Source organism: Wyeomyia smithii, chromosome 3, assembly GCF_029784165.1.
Source record: "Wyeomyia smithii strain HCP4-BCI-WySm-NY-G18 chromosome 3, ASM2978416v1, whole genome shotgun sequence".
In the NCBI taxonomy this organism is placed as follows: Eukaryota; Metazoa; Arthropoda; class Insecta; order Diptera; family Culicidae; genus Wyeomyia; species Wyeomyia smithii.
In genome coordinates, this window is record NC_073696.1 from 272,042,237 (window position 1) to 272,055,195 (window position 12,959).

General features: G+C 40.2%; 1 long non-coding RNA gene across 1 annotated transcript; it reads right to left on the reverse strand.

Annotated features, from left to right (window-relative positions):
- Positions 1-9,905: 9,905 nt before the first annotated feature.
- LOC129729563 (uncharacterized) lies at positions 9,906-12,392 on the reverse strand. The gene is made up of 4 exons (XR_008728694.1): positions 11,832-12,392; positions 11,051-11,552; positions 10,886-10,991; positions 9,906-10,827 (listed from the first exon to the last, which is right to left on the reverse strand). It is a non-coding gene; the product is annotated as an uncharacterized LOC129729563 (long non-coding RNA).
- Positions 12,393-12,959: the final 567 nt, after the last annotated feature.

Genomic DNA, 12,959 nt, shown 5'->3' on the forward strand with positions numbered 1-12,959 from the left:
GCTTTGCTTTAACAAGAATTTACTGGACCCCAACCTAAGTAAAAGAATCCTGCAAAGGATTCACAACAAAACCACTTTACAAAGCACTGTAAAGAACAAGTCTATCCAGCAATGGACAGCCATTTTGGAATACACGAACTTACGGTTCTTAGGAATCTACGTTTGTTACACCAAATGTCACACAGGGAAGCAGAAATTAACGCCCATAAAGTGGAGTGTATGTTTGGCAAAATCGCGTCATTTGACCCAAATCTCGTCTTACTACATTACTACGAATACTATAGGTATTATTTCTTGTCAATTGTATATGCAACGGAACTGCCCGACGACCTTATGCAAATAATACTCGACTGGAACACAACGTATTAGCATGGAACGCTCGAATAAACGCAATTCCCGACGCAGAAAACATCAATGGAAGAGATTCGTTCATGATGTCGCTACTCAATCATGTCATCCGGACCTCAGCTATGGCTATCTGCCTGCCTGAAGCCAAAGACAAAGAGGATGCAGCATTCGTATTTGAACTACTCCCATATATGCCAAATGTATATGCACATATACTCGGCAGAACATACAGCAGCAAACGCATATCGAAGGCCACATTGAAGTGGCACGTATACAGCTGTAATCCCGAAATAATACGGCATGACTTAGCAGCTGACATAGCTCAAGGACCGAATCACGAACGTGCAGCTACTGTAACCACAAATCCAGAGTGCCTGCACACGAACAGCGACTGTACTGCCAATTTTAAGTAACAAGTTTTTGGTAACAAATCATTACGCAAACAGGATGAGCATTATCAGGTTCAAAAGGATCAGAGAAGAACTAAAGATATGATGTGATCAGTGAATTGGTGGATGTTAAAGTTTTGGCTGCAGCCGTAATTCGCTTTGGCCGGTTTCTTCCGCTAATCGTGTGAAAAGACAGAGTAACAAGTTTTGAAAACGTGGACTGCTGCAGAAATGAAACGCGAAAAAATTGCAAGTACCCCTTTTTAAGCTTGTGCGATTTTCATATCTTCTATCGTGGAAAAATGAAGAAAAATGCTTTATGCATATGCTTGAAAGTGTACTATATTAAAAGCAGAGGATAATGAGTGATTTGAAAAGACAGCAGCAGTGAGTGAAAAATGCGTTAGCCAACAAGGATGGGTTAGTTTTCCGCAGATGAAATTATTGCACCGGTAACGTATACAAACAGCAGTGCCCGCATAAATTAGATCACAATTCAGAACTAGAAACTTACTAATTAGTCATTTTAGATTGATTTTAATTTTTGCTTCTTCTTATCATCACTCCACGCAAAAAAATTTCATTATGACTTCTTCATCTTTTTCTTCACTGGCGAGTTCGTTTTCAGCCGTTTTCGGGTCAAAACACTAGTTAAAACATTAGTAGAAATATATCACTACATAAACTCACTGGTTCTGTCTTCACTGCCTCAAAAAGCCAAAACAAACTATGCTTTTTTACTAAATCAGTTACATTCTGATTCGAATCAGTCGTTAAAATTTTCTTTTGAGCTCATGTATTCAATTTTATTCATTATGAATATAACCTAACAATTCATCATTACGGGAAATGAAAAATTATTTTCAACTAAATTCTTCAATTTCCTAAAAACTGCATATTCGGCAGCACTGTCGCCTAATGCCAATGTAAACAAATGCGTTGCGTAGACGTTGGCAGTTTATGTTTTGCGAGAAGTGAAAAGTTATGTGATGCCGCCGCTATCGAAAAAGAAAAGAGCAGCTCGTTTGCGATTGTGCAAACGGTATAAGATCAATCCGATCAATCACAGTAAGTATACATGAACATTATTTCTCAATAATTACAACGAAAACTTTTCCTTTACAGATGACACCAGTGATATGTTTCCGGCATCGCTACTATCCAGCGAATCTTGCAGTGTGTCTCTCGAGGAGGGTGCACCGGACCTTCTCTCGTCGGATATACTCACAGGGATGACACCCCGTTAAGCATACAGACGCGAGGCATAGTACGCTAGGCATAATGGACGGCAGGCAAACGGACACGAGGCATATGGACGCGAGGCCGAATGGACGCGAGGCCGATTGGACGCGAGGCCGAATGGACGCGAGGCCGAATGGACGCGAGGCCGAATGGACGCGAGGCCGAATGGACGCGAGGCCGAATGGACGCGAGGCCGAATGGACGCGAGGCCGAATGGACGCGAGGCCGAATGAACGCGAGGCCGAATGGTCGCGAGGCTGAATGGATACAAGGCCGAAAGGACACAAGGCCAAGGGAAAGTGATGCGGAATATGTTATTATCGTCATCGTCATCACAGTCCTCTTTAAATAACATGTATTTCGCTTCAAAGTGTGATTTGGAAAGCAATACACTCGCGGCCTTCGGCCGACTCGTTGTTCGGGCGAATGCTGTCCTTACTCGCTACCGCTCGTTCGGACTTAACTAAGGGAAGAAAACTCTGTTTGAGTAGACCTAGCAAACCAGTAGATCAGTTGTTTGGGTGCGAGAGGCCGCCGCTTCCGACGGCGGGTCGGCGGCCGGCTCGGACTGCGGAAACCACGGCGGCTTAGTGCCGCCTCGTTTCCTTGCCCTCGTTTATGCGTCTTCGCCGCATGATTTCATGAAAAGTATTATACTCAACCTAAACTCTTTACGAATATATTAACACTTGAACTACATAATTGGATCTCATGCGATCGTACAACATCGCATTCGGCCTCGCGTCCATTCGGCCTTGCGTCCATTCGGCCTCGCGTCCATTCGGCCTCGCGTCCATTCGGCCTCGCGTCCATTCGGCCTCGCGTCCATTCGGCCTCACGTCCATTCGGCCTCGCGTCCATTCGGCCTCGCGTCCGTTATGCCTTTTGGCAGTATGCCTTGTATCCATTATGCCTCACATCCATTATGCCTCGCGTCTGTATGCCTAGCATACTATGCCTAACATCCATATGCCTCGTGTCCCGTCCCCCTCACAGGTGATCCAATGGTATCACTCTGCGCGGAAGTGTTATCGAAAATAAGCATAACACAGGAGTGTATAATGGATCCACCAACCGAAAAAGGAGAGGAATGGCCGATGTTACTCGCGAAATTACACCGTCAGCAGATTGAACGGGTCGCTGATCGCGCAGTGCGTCTAAATAACAGTATTGCTACGATATAAGAATCAAAATATTAGCAAAAAACTTTTGCGGGTTTGGCGGTTGACACTGAAAAAAAAAACATTAAATTCGTGCATAGAGAGTGAGGGTCAATCAACTAGAAATGAGCAGCATGAGCCGACAAGAGGTCAACGCCCGAATGATGGAAATTTGTAAAGATATGCTGGACTACATCAACGACCGTTTCCGCGTCCAGTTACACCAACAACACCAATTGCTTACCACGAGTCAACTAGCTGCATATACCAAGGTCATCATTTTTTGATATGAAATGGCAGCCGGAGCAGCGATGGAAAACAACGAACCCAGGAGGGTCCTAGAAGAACTGTCCACATATAAGGATGAGCTCGATTCTCTAATTACTTGGAACACCGACAATAGGCGCTGAGCTAAGTGTTTCGAAGCAAGAAAGAATCAATACCATACTGCTATTTAATACCGAGAAACCCTGAGGAAATCGTTACATTGGACCTATACGTGGTGACTAAAGGAGAGTATTATTAGATGGTCGCCACAAATTTCAATATTATTAAAACAGAATGTAGCAAATAATGTAAGTAAAACTATAGTTATTAACATGAATATGTGACATGGAAAAGTTTTTTGAGGCTGGCGACATTTTAAACAAGTTGCTAGCTAGTTTAAAGAAATATAAAAATTTAACTGCGCCAGCCAGGCATAAAAAGATAAAAGTGGTCCACGATCTGCTGCAAGAAATCAAGCAGATAACAATAACGGCTGTAGGAACCGCAGACTATATTATCATTAGACACAGGTACAAAAAATTGAAAGCAATAGCTAGTGAGTGTTTAACCTTATTAAAGGGAGACTTGAATTTAACGGTAACTGAAAACGAACTAAGAGACATAGAAGAAGAAGACGACGGCGAAGGAAGCAATTTAGGCGAAAGAAGTCAGAAAACGAGCACAATGGCGCATAAGATTGACTTGGGAGTGGCTATCCGAGTCGTTGGTTGGACAACGTAGATGTCCTACGAGCTAGAGACCCAGAAGAACCGGAAGTCAGCTTTGTTACTTTTCATAAATCCCGATTAGTAGCCTTCTATGGTATACCTTGTGCGCGTAATCAAAAAAAATTTTTGACTGGCTATAAAAGTGACAGAAACAATTAGAACATTCAGTGAAGAAGAAAAATGGGGAAAACACAGTCAAAATCCGCGACAGTCCATAACGCGGACCCCCAGGTGAAGATTATTAACACCCAGGAACTACATAATGAGTCGCTAGAGACTCACGAAGTGTTACTGGCATGGCGACATATAAGTTAATTCTCAACCGGTAAATGGAACGTTTGAAAGGAATCGAAAAGTTCATAAATGAAGAATATTTAAATTTATACAAGAATAGAACAAGGGCGAGAACTCTTACAGGAATTCAAACAAAAACCGTTTAGCTTCAAGAATTGTTCAAAGAATATAAAATTTTATTGAAATCGTTGGAACATAGAATTTCAACAGAGAATTGGAACCAGAAAGTTGAAACATATGAAAAACTGAAAATTGTTTATCGAAAATGTGCTGCAATTTTAGACAGTACAGAAATAATTCAACGAGGATATGATAGTGACACCCCGAAACTTTTAATAAAAAACTTTTACTTAGACCTGATATCGACAACTCGCTTGTAAGAGCGAACAGCGATAGTCAAATATCATTATCAAACACCACTGACTCACTTTCTAAAGCAAAGAGTGATATATTTTTGGAACCAATAGCGCTGGATATTAAGACAGCAACCGAACTGGCTACACTAATTCCCACCTACGACGGAAACCCTGCAGGAGTGAAATCCTTCGTAATGCGGTAAATCTGATCAGACCATTGTACCAAACTGAGTGGAAAAGTGAGAAATTTATTTGCTACCACTCCAGAAAATTATGATTGCATTGCGCAATCTTTAATTAATAACTGTAGTGACAAGAGTACATCCGATTTAGCGAAGGCAAACTCATCCTATTTAAAACTAAAGTCAGCGGATGACATTCAAATTTTTGCGAAACAAGTAGATTTAGGGTAGGGAACATATTTTAAGCGGCTTGAGGAGCCGCCTGTGTATTGAGACGAAATACTTGGAATCAATCAGTGTGAATAATCGAGAAAATAAAATTCAGTCTTATCCAGAAGTTGAACGTGTCGCGTTCGCATTTTTATCACAGTCAGGCTAAGCGAATCGGGTTCGTGCCGGTTCGTAAGTCCACTTTCCAAAGTAAACGAATCAATTTGGTAAACAGCCCTTGCGGTAGCGAGACAAAAGTTTGATCAATATAACACTTACGCCAGCCGAAAATTTACAAAAGGCGAAAGTAATAAAGCAACAATAGAACAAGAGCTTACAGCAATACACTGGGCGATTATATACTTCAAACCATACCTTTACGAACGAAAATTTACAGTAAAAACTGACCACAACCCATAAAAAAATTTTCTAATAATTATAAATCGCGTGTGCAACTTGTAGTGTTAAAACGACTTTTTGTAAATTTGTTAAATAAAATTAACCCTCTAGTGCCCAATACCGCCATTTGGCGGGCTTCAGGCAGATCTCTAATAAGCTCCAATAAATACTTTTAAAGTGTTTGTAATGATTCATAATGAAATCGCGTAATTTTTCAGAAGGTCGTAAAAATATAGAAAATCATGGGAAAGAGTTAGAATGAGAAATATGCAAAGTAGATAAGACGCTAATGGAAACAAGGTGTTTTGCTTCTTCCAACTGTCGCTCAACTTCTTCTAATTGTCGTTTTTTCATTCCTTGCTCTTCAAGTAAAGCTTCTTCTTCAATTTTGCCCTTGTTCCCACTCACAGAATCTGTGGGAAGTGAGGATGTATATAAAATTAAATTAAATAAATTACATCAATAGCAAGTTTATATTTGCAATGAGGCACGTCAAGAGTGAAGTGGATCGTCTGTTTTCGGAATTCTCTCAAGAGTGATGCAGATTGGAAAATCGGATCACAAAAAAACATGATGACCCTTGCCTTGCTGTCTCCAAAAGAATTCGCATACCAATATTTCAAAGCGCAGGGGTACACAGCTGTTGTACGAGGAGAGGTGGTCCATGTGACCAAGTGCAAGGAAGTGGCAGTAACACCCTTATTAGATTTCCCCGAGTGCTGAAATGAATTTCCTGTTAGCTACATGAACAAGACCTGGTTCATGACACCAAGAACACGAATACTAATGCCTATCGGTACGGTTGTAGAATGCTCTCCAGAACTCGGTGCACAATTTCTAATAGGAGAAAAATGGGTCACCATAACACCCCTGGGAGTATTGACTCCAAAAAAGCCCTTGGTTCTTACTTCTGATCCCTTATCATACGACTTTGAGAGCCTGGACCACTTAGCACTAAACGGCCTTTATCCTCAAGATATACTCGACAAGTATCAAAAAATCCTTACTTCTCCGCTTCAAGAGCAGATCATCGCTTCCAGGCTGACCAATGCCATAGAGGGTCGTGGTCCATTGCCAGAAGGTTACTCTATGGTAAACGCTTTCCAACCGTTAGATTTCGAGCGCATAGGAGAGGAAATATCAGATTGGACCGCAATTTTGGGAACAAATTGCAAGAATATAGGAATCTGGTTCAGTTTTTCTGCTTTTGTCTTTTGTATGATTAAACTGATTACAAAGATACTCTCTGGATTTTTGAACTTCACGATGCTAAGAGAAACCCACAGTCTTTGTGTTTCAATTTTGGGTTGCATAGCTGATTCGTTTACTCACTTTTTGATACGTAAGAAAGAGGCGAAACAGAGTACTAATACTCAGGAGATTAGCACATTCTCCAAGCCCCCTCTTGCAGTTGCAATCTCATTTTCTGATGACGAGGAATAGTATCTAAATATTCACTACTTTAAAAAAAAAATCAGCCATAAAGCAAAAGCACTATGTAGATGACTACCTGGACAGTTTCAAGACGATCGAGAAAGCGATTGAGGTAGTTAACGAAGTAAAACTAGTGCACTCCAAAGAAGGTTTCACTCTTCGCCACTTTCTGTCTAATGCACCCAAAGTTCTACAAGGAATAGGCGAAGTAGGAGAGGCGGAATTTAAAAACTTACATCTAGAACGCGACGGGAAAACCGCATCGGTGCTCGGAATGCAGTGGATTTCTAAGGAAGATGTGTTTATTTATACTTTCGGCACGCGAGAAGCTTTACAGTACATTTTAAACGATAATCATGTTCCCGCCAAGCGCGAGGTGGCCAGAGTGGTAATGAGTCTTTTTGACCCGCTTGGTCTTATCGCCTTTTTTCTGGAACACGATAAAATCCTAATCCAGGATCTCTGGGCAACGGGGATAGAATGGGATCAGGAAATTCCGGCCAACCTAAACAACCGCTGGCGACGATGGGTGGAGCTACTTCAGCGACTAGACCTACTCCGCATACCGCGCTGCTACTTCCATTCGTCGAATGATAACTTCTACTTACAAACACACCTTTTTGTAGATGCAAGCGAAGCCGCCTACGCCTGTGTGATTTACTTTCGTTTGGAAACTGACCGAGGTATTGAGCGTTGCGATTGGCAATCGGGAAAACGTATTTTAAGTTGATGGAACATTTCCATAACGTTACCACTCACCGCTACCGGATATTGGCGAAACTAGCTCAAGACCATTGAGAGCGGGGTTAACAGTTAGCACGTTTGAGTCCGACAGAGTTTGTTTCGAGCATAACCAAACGATCGGGTTTTACCGCCGTTGTAGCGGGAGAAGCTTTACATATCTTAAAATGTAAACCGGTATTCGTTACGCCGAGATCAAAAAACATTTGTTACCAGGAGATACCAGTGAGTTATAATAATAATACAATGTTCATATCCCCTGTGACAAGGATCTTGCAGAATAGAGGGACACAGATCGATTGTACGCCTCTACTTCCTGCGAAATTTCGAATTGGAGGCAGATGGTATACCACGGACAGTCGCATACGTGAGACTACCGCTCCATTACAACTTACTACTGATATTTTAACTACTTGGTCGTATACACCGTTAAAAAAAAGAAAAGGAAAGAAAATGATCAAATATTATTGAGAAAAGGTTTGACATGTGTAGATACGCATGGAAAATGTTTAGATGCGGAGGAAGGATATCTAACATGGAACATCGATCGGCGATGTGAGGACAGTAAATTCGAAGTAATTTTTGAAGGAGTTGTGAACAAAACCAAAAATAATCAAATTAAATCCATGGGAGGAGTTGTAGTCTATAGTACTATCTCGGATAACCATCTTTTCACTACTAAAACAAAAAGAAAGACATTTATAAGTGGACATGTGGGATTTAAGGCAAATCACCCAAGAATATTGATTATAAAATTGTCAGATATTTGATCACCATTTAGTATGAAACCTGTATCAGGAACGAACCACGATTTGTTATCATATTTTAATTCTAATATAACATTCGTGGAGAATTACATCGGGCAAAAACTAAACGATGTCTACAACTTAGCGATGGTTAAAATGTGCAAATTGGATAAATGTACCCCGCAGTAGGAGATTTTGCATACGATCAGATGTTTAGATCATCGAACTTAGTTAGCGCAAAGAAGCGTAAGAAAATTTTGAAGAGAATGTAGAATGAAAATAGATTCATGTATATAAGTAGGAGAAAACCTCCAGTTTCCTAGAACGAATGTATACGCATAGATTGTTCTAAGATAGAATCAAAATACGCACCACCGGCGAAGGGAATAGCAAATGCGCAAGCGCGAGTTCAGTAACCGCGGAAGGCTTATAAGACCTTTGACTAAGCTATCTCATTCTTACTCATACTAATACCAGATTAAGGAATCAAAATTTCTGTCCGGTAAGTCTTCAGTCAAGAAATCTTCAGATTTGAATGATTTCCAAACGTTCGCAGTAAGAATCATGGATTTGCGCTGCAAGTTTAGGAATTCGTTCTCACTCGTTGATTCTCCCGCACGGAAGATAACGGATAATTGTCTCTAACTCTCGTTCTCTGTGCGTTCCACAAGGAATAGGCAAGAATCCCCCGCGTAAAAAGCGACTTTAGAGTAGTTTGTTTTGGAAAGTCTTCGGGTTTCACGCCGGAAGTGCTTTCAACGGAGTAGTTTCAAGCGGAAGCTCATTTTGAAGGTTCTAAAATTAAGGATACCATCTGGAGGGTAGACAAAATAATTAAAACAGATGAATTTTGTCAAGTTTTCAATGGCTGAAACTTTACGAAAAATGAATCAATTTTGATAAAACAGGTTTCATTTTACTGGAAAACTATCCTAGTTTCCTAGTACTACTTGAGAATTGGACGTGACCAAGGGACACTGGAAATGTTTCGGAAGCAAAAAGCCCGAAGAATTCTTGCTTGTAAAATTTACAAGCCGAAACAATCGATTTACAAGTCCGCGGAAAGAACAACCCCGTCTCAGCGTTGGCAGCTCCACGGAAAGGAACTAGTGATCGCAATCAACACTAAGGCTGTTGAGGCAATTATTAAAAATCATGTTGATCTTAATAAGAAAAAGTCAGTATCACAGTCCGGGAATAATCAAAGATAGTTCAGCCGGAAGTTACCTGAAGTGTAATACTTACCTGTGATGCTAGGTAAAAATTGATGAGCTACACTTATGTGTAATAGTGCGATCGAACGCAATAGAAATCGAAGTGGTGGTATCGGAAGCCTGTGTTTGATGGCGGCCTCAAAACTCTGTTCGCAGTCGCGTTTAAAAGCACTCCAAAATCGTATTTTACTGCAGTACACCATTCTGCAAGAACACACTGCAGGCAAGAATGGTGCAGTCGGTTAGTTTAGTAGTCTTAACAGTCCGAACTCATTCAAATATTGATTTAGGCAAGAAGGAAGTAGGGACTAGAACTGTTTTCTTTTTTGCAATTGCAAAGTTTATCTTGAGTCTGAACCATGTTCAAACGGACAAATCTAAGGTAAACAAAACCGAGAAACCTAATATCCAAACCCGACGATACAACGCATTGTTTTACAGCCGAAATATTTCCGTACAATTTACAAATGAAATAGATTGGGGTGGGCAAATTCAATTTTCTTTGTTCATTTGTTTAGGAATGATGAATAAATAAACATTCAGAAGACTAGACAGCGAAAAAAGGTGCGATATGGTCAAGTGTTGAATACTACATTATCATGGTAACAAAGTTCCAATATAACTCGTTGAAAGTAAAATATTTTAAAAGATGATGAATCCAAAAGTATTCAGATAACCTTCAGTAATTTTCACTGATTAAAGGTCCAGGGGCATTATTCAATAACTGTAGCAAACTAGTTATTGTAAACGGAAAAACATCCTCAATATATCATTCAGACAAAAAATACTGTCACTGATTACGCCCACATTTGAAATCGCTTGAAAACGCCAAATAATCGTAAGAAAAACTTCCAAAGATGGGTTCTACACTGTAAAGTTTGCTCCACAATAATGTTGGATGACACTTTTAAGGCGCATCGTAACAAAAATACCAAACGCTATTCCACGTGATGAGCACTTATAAACTATGTTTACATTGAACTCGGCTTGTGATTACTGTTAAGAATCTTACGAACTATCTTAAAAACTAGTTACTTGTTTGTTGAGACCACCAACGGGTTCGCACCAAACGTCACAGGTTACAGGTTTCCAGCGTAAAGATGAAAAGTTACATGATCTGTGAAAGAAATATTGCTTCAGTCAATTGTCAACAGATTGCTCAATTTTTTACACACATTCGATTTAATCACTCCTTGTAGGATTTCATTTCGGCTTACTCTACAAAAACCGGTTCTATGTCCCACCCTGGTACCGCATTAGTTTTAACCATTATGATAAGTGCTACAAAATAAAAAATAGAATTACATAGCGGTACAGAATCGACATTGAAAAAACCCTACCTTTTTCAGCCATCGCAATAAAACTCGTCTGCATGTCGACAGTGTAGTTATTCTTCCTCAAGTTTATTTGTGCGTTGCATATGGCAACCATCTGTGGAACGCTTTTTCCGTAGGATATTTACTTTTTCCTGGCATGCATGCTGTGGACCTTTTTCTTAGGCTCGGCAACGGAGCTTACCGATTTTCCATCATGACGGTGCCCTGCTTGAGATTTATCAGACACTGCTGCACAACTTACTGGAAGGTCAAATCCTTCCCCGCATCCCGGTCTCAACATCTTGTTTCGATTAGAGTCCGCACACATAAGTTAAACATTCAAACGACTCCTCCATTAATTCTGGCAGTTTAAAATCAACGTTGAACTTAAATTTGCCTATTCCTAGTATGCATGCTGTAGATCTTTTCCTTTCTCTTTGCTTACAACCTTCGTCATTTTCATCTATTACTAACCTTTCTTTGTGAATGGTTGGAAAGCAGAGCAAGCGTTTAAGTGCTTGATGACCTGCAAAACAGACTCGTTTAGAAAATTTTCCGTTTAACGCAGAATAAGGTTGCTATGGTTTTCATAGGAACACAAAATAGTTTACAGCTGAATATGTGACACCAAATTTTATACATCTTAAAATCATCTGTTCCAAGAAGAGATTCTCAAATGGTATGTGTTTCAATTGAATATTAGGAACATGTACCAAATCTTCTTTTGCATTACACTGGCTAACAATTCGTTCGATTTTGAATCTGCTGCAACACCACTTAAACATCAGTGAAATATGATACAAACCTGCCGAAAAAGACCCCCAGCTGCAGCAGCGATTGCACTTATGGCAGCCATTTTATGCAGTTGAAAATTTATCCTTATTCTCAGCGACTAAACCATAATCACAGTATTTACTTTGTACAACACTGTATCAAGAACATTTATCACAAATTTATTGCTTTCGCTTTGTGTTAAAATAAATCTTCACAATAGAACACCAGCCACACAGGGCGACAAAAACTAGACATCCACTTTCCTTCGTAGTCGCACTGTGAGTGAGCGACAGTGTGAAATCTCCCCTGCCGGCTTGCGCTAATGAATCGCCATGTACCCACATCTGCATGCCTACACATGCAGCTCCGTGATGCAAGCCTCAGAATACAGCTACAGTTCGAAAGTGACGCTACCTATTTACTCCCGAAAAAAAATCACACCATCACTAACACATTCAACCTGAATGTGTAAAAGAACAAACAAACTGTTGCTTTATGGACTTTATGTTTCTCTTCGGTAGCTGAATAAGTACGTATACATTTCCAGGTATACTTATTTTTATGCAATGCTTGGAAAAGTACTATAAGTTAAAGAATGTAACGTAAACACAGCGTTGAGTGAAGAGCAACACTATCGAGTAAAATGAAAACAAGACGCATAGTAGGGTTGGGTTGGGCGAAATTTGTATCGATACTTATGCCAAAGGGTTCCGGGTATTTTGACATCGATAGCGATGAGTGCCGGTATCGATACTTTTTAAACGAAGCTTGGTTGTTTCGAGTAATCGATGTTCAAAATTGAATCACCCCGCATGTTTTATGCAAACTGCTACAAAGAATTTTTGTTATAATATCATTATGACCAGTTTACACAATTTTTTTTTTTCATGAAAAATATATTATTAATTTTCACATCCATTGCACACTGGGGAAAAACGGACCCAAATTCCCACTAAATTAATGCCGCTGAGCTGGCAATCTGAAATATAGCATTTCTTATGTAAAATTGGTCAATAAATCGATTGGTGATATTTTCATTCTGTGCAGGACACGGGAAAAGGTCTATACTTCCAAATATACACAAAAATATGGTGAAAAGAGGCAAAATAGACCATTTCCCGTGCCCTGCGCAGGATGAAACCAGCACCAATCGATTTGT